This window comes from Leptidea sinapis, chromosome 7, assembly GCF_905404315.1.
Source record: "Leptidea sinapis chromosome 7, ilLepSina1.1, whole genome shotgun sequence".
Classification (NCBI taxonomy): domain Eukaryota; kingdom Metazoa; phylum Arthropoda; class Insecta; order Lepidoptera; family Pieridae; genus Leptidea; species Leptidea sinapis.
The window spans coordinates 12,905,663-12,922,570 of record NC_066271.1 but is presented as its reverse complement, the minus strand read 5'-3'; the positions used below and the strand labels follow the sequence as shown (position 1 = coordinate 12,922,570).

Genomic DNA, 16,908 nt, shown 5'->3' with positions numbered 1-16,908 from the left:
GCTTCGTCCACTTTCATTATTCCTTTCAAACATGTCTCCGATTTAGGGTACTCTTGACCTGACCTTTTAATAATTTCCAACGCTTGAATTTTTCCAGAATGGGTCATTGAATTCACTTTTTCTACAATGTCATTTTAAAATTAAGTATTCATAATGACACCAATTTAACCTTCTGCCAATATAACAGCATTTAAACTGAATAAAGAATGGCTCCAACTTAACTATGATACTATTTTCTTACTGGCTAGATGGATCCCAAATTGGCAATCTCATGTACATGAAATAAAATATTTTATAGCTGAAGCGATCCATTGACTACGTACAGAATTTCTGTTAAATATGTTTTACTATCGAGTTTTTTTATTACTTTTATAACAAACAAGAAGTAAAACTTACTGTTTCGTTGTTTAGGAAATTCCAGCTAACTGTATTAAAGTTTGAACTATCAAAAAATATTCCACGGGATCTTGAATGACGTTGACGTTTGGTTGTCGGCAGAAAGATTTTCAGCTTATTAAATATAAATATCTGAATCTACAGCTATTTAGGTATGATAGCTCAATTTAAATTAACCATTTGATTAATTTCATATGATAATTCAAATAAAATAAGATCTTATATAAAATATTGTAAAACAAACACTCTGTAGAATATAAATGACACTAAAAAGTTCTTATGTTCATTAATTACTGTTGAAACTAAAAATTTTAGACTATTAATATATTGCATCGAAACGTATAGTAGTCTAGTAGTATTCATAGAAGTCTTTGGTTCTGAGCCTACGATATAATATTATTCTGCCTTCCAGATATAACGATTGAATAAAAAGTAGATGCACAGGATATAAGGCCAAAAGGTGTTGGAGATAAAATATATAATGCCAACAGATCAATAGTGCTTGTTCAAATAATCTTGAATGAATAACAAGCTAAAATTGATTTCACAATAACGATATATTGTGGCGGCCATTTTGTTTTTATATTCACTTCCGTTGTGCCACGATTATCTTTAATGTCAAGGTTGATTCTAATGCACTTATAATCATTGCCTAGTTCTGTGTTGCGGGTTTGTTTGTATGTGTTTTTATAATGCAATGCTAATAAATATACCACAGAATGTTTTTATATACAACGTTCACAGCTTTTTGCCTTTAGACAATACAAACATGTTTTCATTTGAGGTATTTAAAGGGCACGCGCCCATTAACTCCCGGCCGGTACCGCCGCAAACCTCCCTACATTTCAAATCTGTAATATCTTCAATAATATTAATTTAAATGACATTCTGTAAAGACCCTATTGATATATATTAAATGCATAATGTAGTTAAAATACTTAATTGGATAAAGATTAATGCTGTATTGCTTAAAATTGCTATGTAAATAAGCCATTATTTCACGTAAAAAGTAAAGGATAAAAAATGGTTATGGTGGGTTATTCCTAAGAGGTAGACATATATCATCGCTTACTTTTTTGTAGACCTTTATAAGGTGTACAGTACTGTAGTACATTATTTTGATCTATCTCGTAGGGTTCAGCTAGCGTTTGCAATATAAGCGCACAAAAATGTGTTTATTTACGAATTCACATTAGAAATCTCTAAAATTATCAGTGTATTTTTACTCTAATATGCATGTATTATACATATAAACATTCCTCGTGAATCACTCTATCTGACAAAAAAAATGCATCAAAATCCGTTGCGTAGTTCTAAAGATCTAACCATATAATATACAGACGGAGGGAAGGAACTTTAGTTTTGACCGACTTCAAAAAAGCATGAGGTTCTCAATTCGTCGGTATGTTTTTTATGTTTATCACCTCAGAGCTTTAGACTGAGTGAACCAATTTTGAGAATTCTTTGTTATTTATAAGCTGGTGCATTCCGTGTGGTTCCATTGCAATTTGGTCCAGATCTGACAATGGCAACCATGAGAATACAACTAGAATAAAACTAATAACTCAATATCGCGCCAACCGATTTCGATGATTTTCGACCGATTCCAAAAATAACAATAATCGCAACTAGAATTAGATTTATTAATTCAAAATTTATTGGCACTGAGATTTTCCAAAATATAAAAGCCGGGTAAAACCCATCTAATCTGGTGTTCAAAAGATCGTGGGTAGTGGTAATCACTTAACAGGTATCCGGATTACCTCGTAAGTCTTCTTCGCATGTAGTTTATCCGATCTTGAATTTTTTTTCTCAGCCTCAAAAGTACTCATTGTAGAAGATTTCACTTTAAAAATAATATAACATATTATGATAGTATAGAATATATGCTATGCATATTTTAAACCACCACTCATTTACCAGTGGGAGGCTCCTTTGCACAGGATGCCGGTTAGATTATGGGTACCACAACGGGGCCTTTTTCTGCGACGAAGCAGTAATGTATAAACATTACTGTGTTTCGGTCTGAAGGGCGCCGTAGCTAGTGAAATTACTGGGCAAATGAGACTTAACATCTTATGTCTCAAGGTGACGAGCGCAGTTGTAGTGCCTTTCAGAATTTTCGGGGTTTTTCAAGAATCTTGAGTGGCACTGCATTGTAATGGGCAAGGCGTATCAATTACCATCAGCTGAACGTCCTGCTCGTCTTGACCCTTATGTTCATTAAAAAAAACCAAATTCGTTGATCGTACTAATGTTGTATCAATTAAGATTTTAAATTCAGTAAGGTCAGTCAATAGTGTTTCAGACATACCAAACAAAGAAACAACGGAAGTACATTTAAGTGGCAGATAGTCGTGTCGGAAGAGATTACCACCTGTCGATGTTGATCACGACTGTAGGCGTCGACTGCCGGCAGCATTGGATGCTTGCCAAACAAAGAGTTAAAGTACTAGATGATTCATTTCTAGACAACATATTTTAAAGTGGCGCCTATTTCTGCCGTGAAGCAGTAATGTGTAAGCATTACTGTGACTCGGTCAAAATGGCACCGTAGCTTAGTAAATTACTGGGTACCGCTCTGAATTTTTGGGTTTTTCAATAATCTTGAGCGGCACTGTAATGGGCAGGGCGTACCAATTACCATTAGCTGAACGTCCTGCGTCTGTCGTCTCGTCCCTTATTTTCATACAAAAACATCGCTTAAAATTTTCTCGCCCATCTTTCGCATGTTGCATTACAATCGGCAGTACTCCGCGGCCGATTGTAGTAAGGGTAAAGTTGTATCATTAATTTCAACTAATGCTTTTAAGTTAAGCTTAACATTAGCGTGTGCTTAAATCATATGGAAACGATCACGTGGCATGGCTTTTTATTCGCTTGTACCGTTATTTACACCATTGGTTTGGTGTTAGTTAATTGTCATGTTGAAGACTGAATTCAATAATGACCTGTGTAGGTGGATCCGCAAACAATGGTGCGCGGTATGAAATATAGCAGAGCTTACACCGAGCATCTCTATCTGTGAATAATAATAATATTGACACACTTTTTTACACAAATTATCTTGCCCCAAGTTAAGCATATATAGCCTGTGTTATGGGTTACAAGACAATGATATATTTAATACAATATACTTACTTAAACATACATATATTCATATAAACATACATAAATACATTTAAACATCCGTGAATCGGAAACAAACATCTATATTCATCATATAAATGCTTGCACCTACCGGGATTCGAACCCGGGACCTCTAGCTTAGTAGGTAGGATCGCTAACCACTCGGCTATACAGGTTATGAATGGTATTATTTTATTTCGTTGGGTTGCGTAGAGGTCTCGTTATTGAACTTAAATGTTATCTTCACCATCTGGATATATTGTATTTCTCCACACTACGGTTTTAAAAGACGTTTCTTTATAATATAGTTTGTCACATCTAGTCTTTTAGCTTTGTGTTTTGGTATCCGGAAGGTTGTTAGCACCTGCCAATATATTTGACCACAAGCATAGCTGTTGCATCGCGACAGCATTGGATGACGGCCAAAGACCTTTGTCAATACATACCATAACTATAGAAACTCAAAGTCAAATTCCAAACCTACTTTATTTTATTGCACTAGAACCTTATTTTCATATTTTTAGAATTCAGAAGAAAATATCTAGTTTTTTTTTATTGACACACTTTTACACAAACTATCTCGCCCCAAATTAGGCATTACATTTGCTATGGGTTGCAAGAAAACGATAGATTTAATACGATAAACTTACTTAAACATAGATAAATACATATAAACATCCATGACTCGGAAACAAACATCCATATTCAAACATATACATGTTTGCACCTACCGGGATTCGAACCCGGGACCTCTAGCTTAGTAGGTAGGGTCGCTAACCACTCGGATATATACGTCGTAATATGACTATATATATTATATGTTAAAGAATGTAATTGCCGTTTTGTAATGAAAGAATTAAATATTAATCAAAAATCAAAAGTTAATCATCGAATATTATAGAATTAAAGGAAATTGTTATAGAAAAAAACCGCATACATTTTTCTAAACGGCCGGAACGCTCCTGTGATTCCTCTGGTATTGCAAGAGAATGTGGGCGGCGGTGATCACTTAACACCAGGTGACCCGTACGTTCGTTTGTCCTCTCTTCCATTCACATCCAAGCACACATTGACAAATCAAAATAAGGCTATCAGTTGGCCTGTACGTTGGTATATTCTGAGTCTATGGTTTGAAGAATGCCATAGACAATTAAATAAGTAGTAATAGAACTACAGAGGTTTAATATCACATGTGTAATGATCACGGTTAGTATTTACTTAGTATTTTGGACACTGGACTTAAAACCTACAGGGTGATATCTCGTCATTGCATCATACTAATTAATATTCAATTAAGTTTATTATAAATAACGGACGTATCTTTATAAATTTAAACAAATAATTATTATATTAATTAAATACGATTTAATATAAATAACCTGATAAAATTCTCCTTTCTTCTTTGTTCCTTAACTTTCTTTAACCATTGATCCTTATATGTGGAGCCGATCTAAAGTTTATTTATCGCTCACTCGGACACTAAACTCTGAATTTAATTTACTCTGTATAGTTTTCTGTGACCTTGGCAAAGTGTGTGCAAGATTTCATAATGAACAGTTGAGCAGTTTAGTCGTCAAAGCGTAACTAACAACACACACACCTTCGCATTCATAATATTATTTAGTTGAGGTTAGTATGACCATTAAATTCAAAAGGTTGTAGGAAAAAAATGTATTAAGTCTATTTTGAATGGGTTTTTAAGCAACTCTTTATAGTGACAAATTTGAGAAGTCTCGTGACATCAGTGGGAGGCTCTTTTGCATAGGATCTGCTTCTCGGCAGAAATAGGCGCCATTGTGGTACCCATAATCTTGCCGGCATCCGGTACAAAGGAGCCTCCCACTGGTAAAGCTAGTTTAATAATCAAAATACTAAGGAGCTTATTCCAAGCGTGGCTGACTGTTTACGACTTGTCATTGAAAATTGGTTACATTTAACATATTCGCTTTCGTTTTCTATCTTGCTGTATCTCCATTAGAGATATTCTTAACTCGCGCACACTTTGTTTGTCTATAGTCCATATGTTTACAACGTGGGCGAAAACGCCCCCTTGTGGACTTGAGACTTTCGGGGGGAGTAGAAGACCCAGAGAAAATTAGGGAGCATTGAGATGGCGCAGATGGGGCGTGGGTAGATTAAAAAATATAGTCTAAAAAGGCAAAAAATACACGAAAATACTCTAGAAAAAAACATATTCTCAAAGTTGGCGGTGAGCAAAATAAGGTTGAGAAACTATGATCTATACGATAGTATATTGTAAGTCTACGCTTTCAACCGAATCAAAGACAGTGATGGTGGCAAAAAAAGATGGCCCTGTGGAACCTATTCAGCATCATGTGCGTTGCAGCCCTAACATCTGTTAAATGATTAATAATAATAATTAAGTCAGTATCTCTAAAGGCCCTTAATGTTTTATGAAACATAAACCTTGGTTCCGTCAACTTTGTAAATACACAGGAACGCTAAATGACAAGTAATAACCGTGACCTACTGACAACAAATATACTGTGTTTGGTTTAACTTTACTGTTTGCTTTTAACGTCGCTGTATCCAGGGTTGCCACGCTTAAATAATCTTAATTATTAAATATGTTTTCATAGATTTTAACGCAGCCAAAGGAGACCACTTCGAATAAGCTTAGGATTAATTAATTATTAAAATAACACACTGTAAAAGCATAATATAGCGAAATGCAATGGAATTTTTTTCTTCTTTATTCAGTGTTAAGGCAAGAGTAGGTATTGAATATTTCTGATTAATCTTTTTTCTTTTTTTTGTGTGAATCATAAAATTATTAAAAAAAGTACGTAACAGATAAACTATCTTAGGTATTAAGGAGAGGTTACCTCACGATTCTTTTACTATATTCATAAAGGAGAGAAAGGACCCACATAATTTAAAAATTAAGGAAGCATCGTACAAGTACAAGTTTATATTAAGTATAAACATAAGTTTAGATGTTTATACAAAAATTATTGAGGCGCTAAGATATGGTAGTCAAAAGAAATAAATTATTATGATTTATTAAAAAATAGGTCATCTTGCACTAACGGAACGTTTTACGCAATTGATTATTGACATCTACATTTATTGACATGACAGTCATTTTTTAATGAAAAAACTGAAGTGACTATAATGATAGATCATAATTATTATGGTACATCACTAAGGTATTCTTATTTTTTTTTTTTTGGAAGAGAAAGACAAATGAGGGAACAGGTCACCTGAATAGTAAGTGATCACTGTCGCCCATACTCTCTTCCAACACCTAAAGGGGGCGTTGCGTTTTTTAAAGGTTCCTATATTTGGACCTTGAAATGAGCCAAACAGCTCACAAAATGGTTACGTGTAAAAAAGTTTGTTCGTATATGAGAAAGTGATTAATTGTTTTCATTCTCAAACATTGCTTTACTTGTTACTTAAAAATACTTAATTACTACATAGTATGGGATATAAAATGATTCAACTAGGATTTATAGACACATCCCTATTTATAATGATATTTTTACACATCATGAATGATATTGTCATAAAACCTTTTTGAAATATTCAAATATTATAACAACTCTCTGTCTGATGTCAAAATATTTAACATAACGTCACAAACACTTCAAAGGGAGAATCTCAACAACCCTTCTCAAACGAGAAGGCTTGACGCGCTTCGCAGAAATATTTTCTATATCGGTTGACAGCCCTAGCAACACCGTGGTAACTCTATTCATAAAAGTTGAAAAGCAATAACCCAGACAACAACGCTTCTTCCACCTTCTTTACAAATATTACAACGAAGAGTTTAAGTTTTATGCAGCTCTATTTACACCTATATTTTCTTGTTTGCATTTTATTTAAAACACATTCTTTGCATGGTGGTAACAAATGCAAACTGATTACTAGAAATACTTTTATTGGGATACTTTTAAAGGGAGTGTATATACATTTATGATTATATTTAGTGTAATTGCCACTGAAGTTGTACGTATTCTTTTTTGACAATAAAGGACGAGACTAGCAGGACGTTCAGCTGATTGTAATTGAAACGCCCTGCCCAAACAACGCAGTGCCGCTCAGGATTCTTGAAAAATCTAAAAATTCTGAGTTGCACCACAATTGCGTTTGACTAGCTACGGCGCCCTTCGGACGGAAACACAGTAATGCTGACTCAATTATATAATAATAAGTTCCCATAATCTAGCCGGCACCCTGTGCAAAGGAGCCTCTCACTGCTATGCCACAATGTAGACTTTTGTCTACATTGCGGACATTTTTGTCGAGATATTATTTGTCAATTATGGCGGCTCTTCGAATGTAACAACTTAGACCAGTATTCCAGAAAGTTCCATATTCTTTGGGAGTGAGTTGTATATTATCTTCTGGGTACAAGATGTACTATCATAAGTGGATACTTAATTTGTGCATTAGTGGTCTATGTATGACACAGAACGGTTCTGGGCTGACTAGGGATATGTCCGCATCCGTCCATCAAGTACATCAGCTCTTGCTTTATATCGATATAGATTTGCCTCCTCTCTCAATATAAGGTTGAGGTCTCTAGGCCAATGCTGACAAAATTTTAAGCTTTGGTCTCACCGCATTGCCGCAGCCTGTATCTCCTCCTTTTATTATACGCTTTATATTAGCTTCACCTGTATGTTTGTATGTTTGTAACCGACTTCTTTGGGCGCGATTTTGACCCACTTTAAACGGCTAGATTTCGTTCAAACTTTGTAGATTTATCGAGGACCGATGACATTACACTAATTTGACTAAAAAATTAAAAATAAATAATAGTTAAAAATAAAACTAAAAAGCACTAAAAACTAAAAAATAAATTTAAATTGAAAATAGTGTTAAAAAAATATATTTTATTGTAAAAAAAAGCGTGGGGTGTAGAAGAAACCCACTATTTTCAATTTAAATTTATTTTCTATTTTTAGTTGAATTTTATATAAAGCGTGCTTTTTAGTTTTTTTTAACTATTTTTATACTTCATACCTGATTGTATGACTTGTATGTATGTATATATTGATATACTACACCACATATAAGATTTTCTATTTACTTTGAAAATATGTATGTACAAGTTGGCTTTATATCCTCTAACCAGCATTACCAAGGCATACATCAAGACTGACATACAGTGGTTGGTAGTGACTGACAATGTTATTTATTATTTATATTTTATTTTTGTTAATGTCTATCCATAATGTTCTGACACTATTGTCCAAGCTATTTCATTGCAGCTGTTTCGACTGCCAATGACAACATCGTCACAAATGTGTCAGTCTCTATTGTAAATAAGCAAAAATATGTAAGCACATAAGAAAATGTTGCAAATATTTAAACAAAATATATTTTCTTTGTTACAGAAACTCACCAAAGTTCACCAAAATATTGTAAGTACACACCTTTATTTAAGAAATTTTATTGAATTTTTACTAGTGCTACTGGAAACCCAAACGCTGGCAGCTATTTCGGCCAGAGGATCAGCCAAGGTATCCATCGCGGAAATGCTGCCAGTATTCTTGGTACACTACCAGGGTAGTGTACAATGATAGTTTTAATTTAATATAACCATAGTATTGTAAATATAGTCATAAGATTTGTTTCAATATTTTAAGATTTTTTTTAACTCTCGTGAAAATTTACAAAATTTTGATGTAAGTTGAATAGGAACTAAGTTCCTTATAAATTCGGGCGCAGCATAAGAAGTTAAAACTATTGCATTGATTTGGCTACCAAAGGAAACCTATTGTAATAATATTGGTAATGTTGCTTCCTAAAAAGTATAAGACTTGGTAATATAATTATCATCAATGACTCTTCAAATAGATAACAATATCTCTACTTCAATTCACCTGGTAAGATACAAAAAATGAGCTGTGCAAGTATTTCTTTCTGTCTCGCAAGAAACATGGAGGCCTCTTTGGAAGTATACCAAAAATAGTTCATTAACAAAGCATATATGAATGGGTTACTGTTCAAATTCAAATATTTTTATTCAAAATAGGATGTGATATCACTTAATGTAAGTCAAAAAAAACCACCACCCATTCCAAAATGAATGCCTCATGCCTGAGAAAAATGGGCGCAACCAACTCAGCGGGCTTTTTTTTCATTAAGAAATATGTATACAAAGTAATATTGTACAATTAAACTTATTATTTAATAGCCCGAGGGCGGTCGCTCCATTCCCAATCTGTGATATCATTAAGAAAGTTATTTATGTTATAGTAACCTTTACACACAAACATTTATAAACAATTCTTTTAAATAACATAATGCTTTTGTTTTGAAAATTTTCTGGGATCTTGTTGTAAAAGCATATATATACATCGCTGTTGGTGGAAAAACCCAGTAAAGTATGTCTGGATCGTGGTATATGAAATTGTATTATTCTTACCTACTCTGGGATCCGTAGATGTATACATTTGAGTAACTTTCTCTCCAGTTAAATATTCTAATATATAAAACTCGTGACGCGGTGTTTGTCACTAAACTCCTCCGAAACGGGTGAGCCGATTTTAATGAAATATCCTGTGCACATCGGGTAGGTCTGAGAATCGGTCAACATCTATTTTCATACCCCTATATGATAAGGGTAGCCCACCTCTAAATATATTTTTTTATTTTTTTGACCATTTTTTAATTTATTTTATTATAGAAAAATATGTACATCTTCAAATTTGCACCTATCTACAATCAACACCTATTTTTGTTTCACGATTTTTATATTATTCTGTTCCATCTACAAATTCAAATTAATCCAATTTATAAAACAAGTAACAATAGACTTAACCCTTATTCATAATGGTCCGCAAACTTTAAACCTCCGCTAAGAAGTGTTTTTTCTCATTCTGTCTTAGGTCAATAGAAGAAGACAGAGTGCGAATTAGCAATGCTTTAAGTAAGCAGACTATTATGAATAAGGGGGTATATGTACACCCGAAGTCACCAAAGCACTTCTTGAATAGTAAATTCTGTAGAGTTAGTACGAATGCATCAATGTGCTACTTTTCTTTTGACATTCCACCAGTGATAATTACAATATTTAATCTACAGTAATTTTCTAAATGCATTATCTTTTAAGGCAGATACAGCATCTGATTATTATGAAGCTTACAAATATTTATATGGTATAAACAAATGAAGTACATACATAATTTAAACACACACATTATTACAGGAAAGGGCGATTATAAAAAACTTGAGGTAATCTGATAGCAAGGCCTCCACCAATCTCTCTCTTAAAAACTACCCAGTAATTTTAATTCCAGAATAATATTCTGTATTTTTTAAGTTCTATATTTTTATGCTTTTGGATACAGCCTTGTAGTATTAAATTAGTTATGCATTTAAAGTAAGTGCCAAGTCACAGATAAAACCAAAAGCATAACATAATGACGCTTCAAGGATTTTATGCCTAATTATGGTACATCTGCAGTATTGTTCTCTGTACCGCATTGTTTGCTTGGCATTCGTTAATACACATACTAATTAGGGCAAGTATTCACATAATTTAGCACAAAAAGACCACAAGGTCTCTGTGGGTTGTACAAAAATCTATACGAAGCTAGCTGCCGCGTGCAACGCAGAGCAGCTCGAATTGTCGGGGACCCAGTACTCTGTGAACGGCTGGATCACTTGGCGTTGCGTAGAGACGTCGCTTCATTGTGTGTCTTCTACCGCATTTATCACGGGGAGTGTTCCGAAGAGCTGTTCAACCTGATTCCTGCCGCCGAATTTCACCTTCGCACGACACGCCACAAGTTACGATATCATCCCCACCATCTGGATGTGTGGCCGTCCTCCACAGTGCGGTTTTCAAGGAGCTTTCTTCCTCGTACCACGAAGCTGTGGAATGAGCTTCCTTGTGCGGTGTTTCCGGGACGATACGACATGGGTACCTTCAAGAAAAGCGCGTACACCTGACGACCGATTCTCAGACCTACCAAATATATCGTACTACAATAATTATTATATTCGATTGCCATCTTGCAACCCTATTGCGGATCTGTAGTAGTGGTTTTTTAAAATATTTGAATTTGGCTATAAAGAAATTAAAAAGTTACTATAGAATGCCTATAGCTATACACTTGATTTACGTATTTGAAACCAAGCAGTCTAAATTGGATTAAAAAATTATAACATATAATTATTAAAATTGATTAAAATTTTATTTTAAATTATATTATTGCAATAATCCCATGCTAGCTCGAACAACATAATGAATTCAAATTAGGGTCTGCTACGTAAGTAATGCCGTTTTATTTGAAATCAGAATTAGCATACAAATGACTTGTGAACCTTGTAGAACGCATCCTTTAGCCTTACAGTAAATTATCGCGCAATTGTAAGTGCGGTATTGAACTAGAAACTTGACTACTTTGTGAAGTAATGTTGTGGCACCTTCATTTTGTATTAAACTTTAATGGGCACTTAAAACCCCTTACGCTGTGAAAATGAAAAGAAAAAAAAAATATTTACGTAAACTTGCAAAAAGCATCTGTAAATAGTCATAAAATGTTCACAAGTGCGCAAAAGCGTCAAAAACTTAATTACGTAAGAGACTCGCGATATGCATCGTACCGTACTTCAAACTTCTTTATCCTCAACATATTCCTTAATATTATAGTAACCTTTCCCCATTAAAACAGTTTTTATATATATCTTAAATGCTGTAATTGTAACTAGCTTGTTGTATAGATAGCCGTTGGGGCAGTAAAGTTCTCGAATGGCGACCAAGTACTGGAAGATGCATTGTTGGTAGGCACCTCACAATATGGATAGACGATCTGGTCAAGATAGCTGGAATAGGTTGGATGAGGGTAGCGCAGGGATCGTCATGGAGATCTTTAGGGGAAGCCTTTATATGACCATGTTGTTGTTTAAATACAAATGCATTGCAAGTTGCGAATACAGTTTTAATCTTCTTGAAAAAGTAGACAGCACGAATTGGAATGCTTAAAATGATTTTATCTACACCAATGCTTTAAATTCTCTATTAAAGATTATAATTATAAAACAATTAGCTTATTGCCAACATTAAAACACCCAATGTCCTAATAACCATTACATCATCCAAACGAGTGTTGTAATGAAATTCAGTACAACATTACAACACTCGTTTTCATAATAACACTCCTTTGGATGATATTATGGTTACTAGGACTGGCTTTTTTAATGTTAGCAGTTATCTAACTGTTTCAGAATCTTTTATAGAGGATTCATATTATGGGTGTAAATAAAGTCTTGTACACAGCAGTTGATAATTAGGTAATAGCACTCATGTGATACTATTATCATTCTTCTTCGCCTCGTATGATAAACCCACATTCGTGTTTTAATACCCCTTATTACACAACAGTTGCATAAATAACTATTAATTAAGAATATGAATTTTATTCTTGAGAAGAAAATAGATAATGAGATCTAAATTATAAATTGATTAATATTGGGAATCTGTTGAAAAGATTTAGTAGATTATTACTAGTCATTAGTTTATTTCCGTACACACATCGTAAAATTCACTGTCTTTCTAATAAAAACTTTACGATACCTTTTACTATTTGTTATGTTTTTAAAGTGATAACCCAAACTTCTAGGATTAATACACAAATAAAATTTGAAAACTAAATTTTGTGAACGATGCGGGACTCGAACCCACGACCTCTGGCGTTTGGTGCCAGTGCTCTGCCAACTGAGCTAATCGTTCGAGTGACGTATCGTCATAAAATCTTGTATGCTTTGTTCAACTCTCAGGTTGTGGCTTCATCTACAGGATCTACTTTACAGTTGATAACCTGCTCAACCCCAATATTTCCCTCTTAGGAAATTGAATTGAAATATCGCTCTTGAAAATCTAAACAATACCTATAACTATATTACACAAAATCACTGCAAATTCACGAGAATATTTAACATATACACAAACTTCCTACTCGTTTTGTACTTATTCTTTTTATATTTAATGTGCGCATGAAAAACGAATTACTAACTAATAAATTCCTATTCGCGAGCGTTTTTTTTATACCTGTGACTTCAATAAGACCATTTACAATACCGTACAAGGTATTTCCCCAGGAACACGTACAAGCTATAACGTAATACATCATTAACTCTTCATTAAAAACTACGTGGTTAAAGTTGGCATTGAAAACATCACGGAAACAGTTTTTACCGATGCACTTTTTGTGCCCCTAATTGTTGTTTAATTAGATACTTTGCTATACAGTGTGTATTTATTTTGCAAATTTATAATAATTACTTGATAGTTCTTACATTGCATGTCTTTCTTTAATATCTTTTCTTTTTTATATTATTGTTTTAATTTTGACCAGTACTGATTAGTTTCTCTTACATAATTATTAAATAATTATTTTAACCCATGACATACATATAAACATTAGATACACATTTATAATAAATTCCCAGCCACTGTTCTGGCATCCTCTATAAACAAATAATGTTTTATTAAAAAATGGCTCTGTCCTACTACTCCACAGCTGAATATCGAAGATCGGACAGCCTGGGACTAGATTATGATAATTTTTTAGCAAGCAATAGCAATGACAGTACAAAATAATATATTTTTATTAAAATGAGCGCAAAAAAAGAATGCTGAGAGAGTTTCTTGCGCCGCTTCTTCTCTCTAAGAGCTCCATTCGTTTCCGAAGCTGTAGTGTTATCTAGTATATTAGAATTGACATCAAAAGGAATTCTAAAGGAATCTATTTTGAGAAAATAAATGTCTTTTATGCCTTTCATATTATGTAATGAGAGAGTTTCTTACATAAAACACCTTTTTTTTACGAAGTTTTAGGAAGTAAAATGTATTTTAAGTCTCTGTCTTTGATGTGATTTATAATGATGAATGAATAGAGAAGATTTAAGAAAAATATGAGTTAGTTAGAAGTTAGTCGGAAAAACAGGTGTTGCGGGTTCGAGTCCCATTTGGCTTCATTGCAATTTCTTTTACTGCAGTATTAAAACACCTGTTGAATTATTGTTTTAAAGAAGTTCTATTACAAATCTATGTTTTTCTTTTAGCGTTCAACAATCTTTAGACATTGCTTAAATTTGAACAGTAGTCGAAGCATGTCTAAGGTGCATGTAACGGAACGTAAGGAAGTCGTGCTTAACAACGTTTTAGTTAAACACATTTTTGTAATAGAAAAAGATAAACTTCATTTTTAGACGTCGTTATTGTTAGGTCACTCACGTTGTTATAGTTGGGTCACTGTTAAACTAAACACCTGTCTAAGCCCTGTTTAAATTATTTTTTGTACTAACACCGGTTAAGGTTAAGTATCTTTGTAAATTAGGATTTTTCAGGGCAATGAATTGTGCCACAAATTATGAAACTTATATCATTGACGATGCGCAATCGAACAATTTTTTTTTTATGTGAAGCGCTAGTCAAGTGAATTTCCATATACTCAATTATTGGGGTTACAAATCTACAGGGAAACAAGAAAAGTGTATGTTTTCTTATGTATGTACGCATGAAGTTATATTTCTTTGGCCCAACAAAGCAAAAATCCATAAAATTATTTATTCCTCGTATTAATACGTTTGTAGAAAGAACAATATTGTAAAAATCTTGCAACAATGGCTGTAACAATTAATTAATTAATAACGAATTCGGCTGTACGGGCTTGAACCCTTTACCTATCCAAATAATTTTATTTTATTTTATTTTGGCATCACACAGTCGCAAAATTACAATTTTAATGTTATATTATTACTGGACTAATTATTGGATTGGATTATTATGGACGTAGAAACCAAAAAAAAATAACGAACGCCGCAAACGTCAGAAAATTTTAGGAACCAACTTCACCCTGTTAATTTTGTGTAAGTGATGCGCGCGCATCTTAAAATTTCACTTATCATCATTATTTTTTTCATAACGGGCCTAAAGAAGTATAACTTCATAAATTACGACAATTGGACACGTGTCAAGGAAGTGACACAACATTACTATTTAAAAATGTATTTATTGCTTTTCGAAGTATTCCTGCGAAATTTGACACATTTTTCCCTATGATGGAACCAATCATTGAAGCAACCATTCCTTTCGGAAGTTGGGGTCTCCAAAATGGCCGTTTTGTAGGCGTCCACAGTTTCTTCAGGTGATGAAAATCTCTGACCACGCAATTTATTGTTTATTTTAGGGTAAGTATAGAAATCATTAGGGCTTAGGTCGGGGCTGTACGGCGGATGGTCTAATAATTCTATGTTTTTTTGCTCTAAAAACTCTTTTCTTCTATGCGCGGTGTGAGAACTCGCATTGTCGTGATGGAGGATGATGCGGCGGTTGCAGTTCTCTTTACGGAGTTCAGAAACGACCGGTGGCAAACAAATGCTAGCATACCATTCTGCATTAACCGTTCTTTGTCCCTTAAGAGGAATAGTCGCAACATGGCCGGTTTTGGAGACAATCGTGGCCACCATTTTTTTTGCAACACTCCGTGAACTAACAATTTTTGTTGGCTTTAACTCATTTTCGAACACCCAAACTCGTGACTGGTTTTTTGGTTCGGGTTTGTACGCGTATATCCAGGATTCGTCACCTGATACGATGTTGTATACAGCATTTGAGGATCCTGCGTGGAATGTTTCGAGAGTTCTGACGCACCAAGTAACGCGAGCCGCTTTTTGCTCTTCACAGAGCAAATGCGGTATCCATCGGGAAATCAACTTTTTTACACCTAATTGTTCATGCAAGATTATTTGTATTTGACTCATGCCAATGTCTAAAGTTGCTTGAATTTCGCGGTAGGTATGTCACAAGTCGATCTTCCTCAATCAGCTTACGCACAGCATCAACGTTTTCTTTGGTGACTGCAGGACGACCTTGACGGGGATCATCACTGACCTTGACACGTCCACGTTGAAATTCAGCAAACCAGCAATAAATAGTGGTTTTGGATGGGGCTTCATCACCAAATGCAGAAATCATCCTGTCAACACACTGTTTTTGTGTTAAACCACTTCGAAAGTTATAATAAATCATCGCTCTAGAATTTTCTCGAGTCAATTCCATTTTCCCAACGACTAAACAAGTTTGACAAGACCTTGTGACAAGACCGAGAATCTTTTTTTAAATATATAAATGGTATTCGATTTTCAAAACCAAGGAGTTGTCAATTAAAAAGATTTTAATATGACAGGAACAGTGGAAATATTCCAGTCCCGATACTTTTAGTGCAGCCTATGTACACGACCTGTTACTAATTTATAAGATTTTAAACAGAAAAATTCACACCAGCGCACCCGTCTTAAAAAAAGGAGATTTTATTTCATTTGGAGAATTGTAATCCGAACACCCAGTCATATTGAGCTGCCAATACTTAGAACTAACTAAGGAAAAAAGACAATTTC

At 34.1% G+C, this 16,908-nt stretch overlaps 1 protein-coding gene and 1 non-coding gene across 3 annotated transcripts in view; one reads left to right on the top strand and one right to left on the bottom strand.

Moving 5' to 3' along the window:
* The window catches only part of LOC126965274 (Ig-like and fibronectin type-III domain-containing protein 2), a 217,806-nt gene that overhangs the window by 67,502 nt on the left and 133,396 nt on the right, over positions 1-16,908 (top strand). For both annotated transcript variants that reach the window (XM_050808773.1, XM_050808772.1), the window contains exon 2: positions 8,892-8,918. The gene's annotated coding sequence lies outside the window, so the exon portion shown is untranslated. The remainder of the gene's footprint in view (positions 1-8,891; positions 8,919-16,908) is intronic.
* On the bottom strand, positions 13,165-13,237 carry Trnal-caa (transfer RNA leucine (anticodon CAA)). The gene has a single exon. It is a non-coding gene; the product is annotated as a tRNA-Leu (tRNA).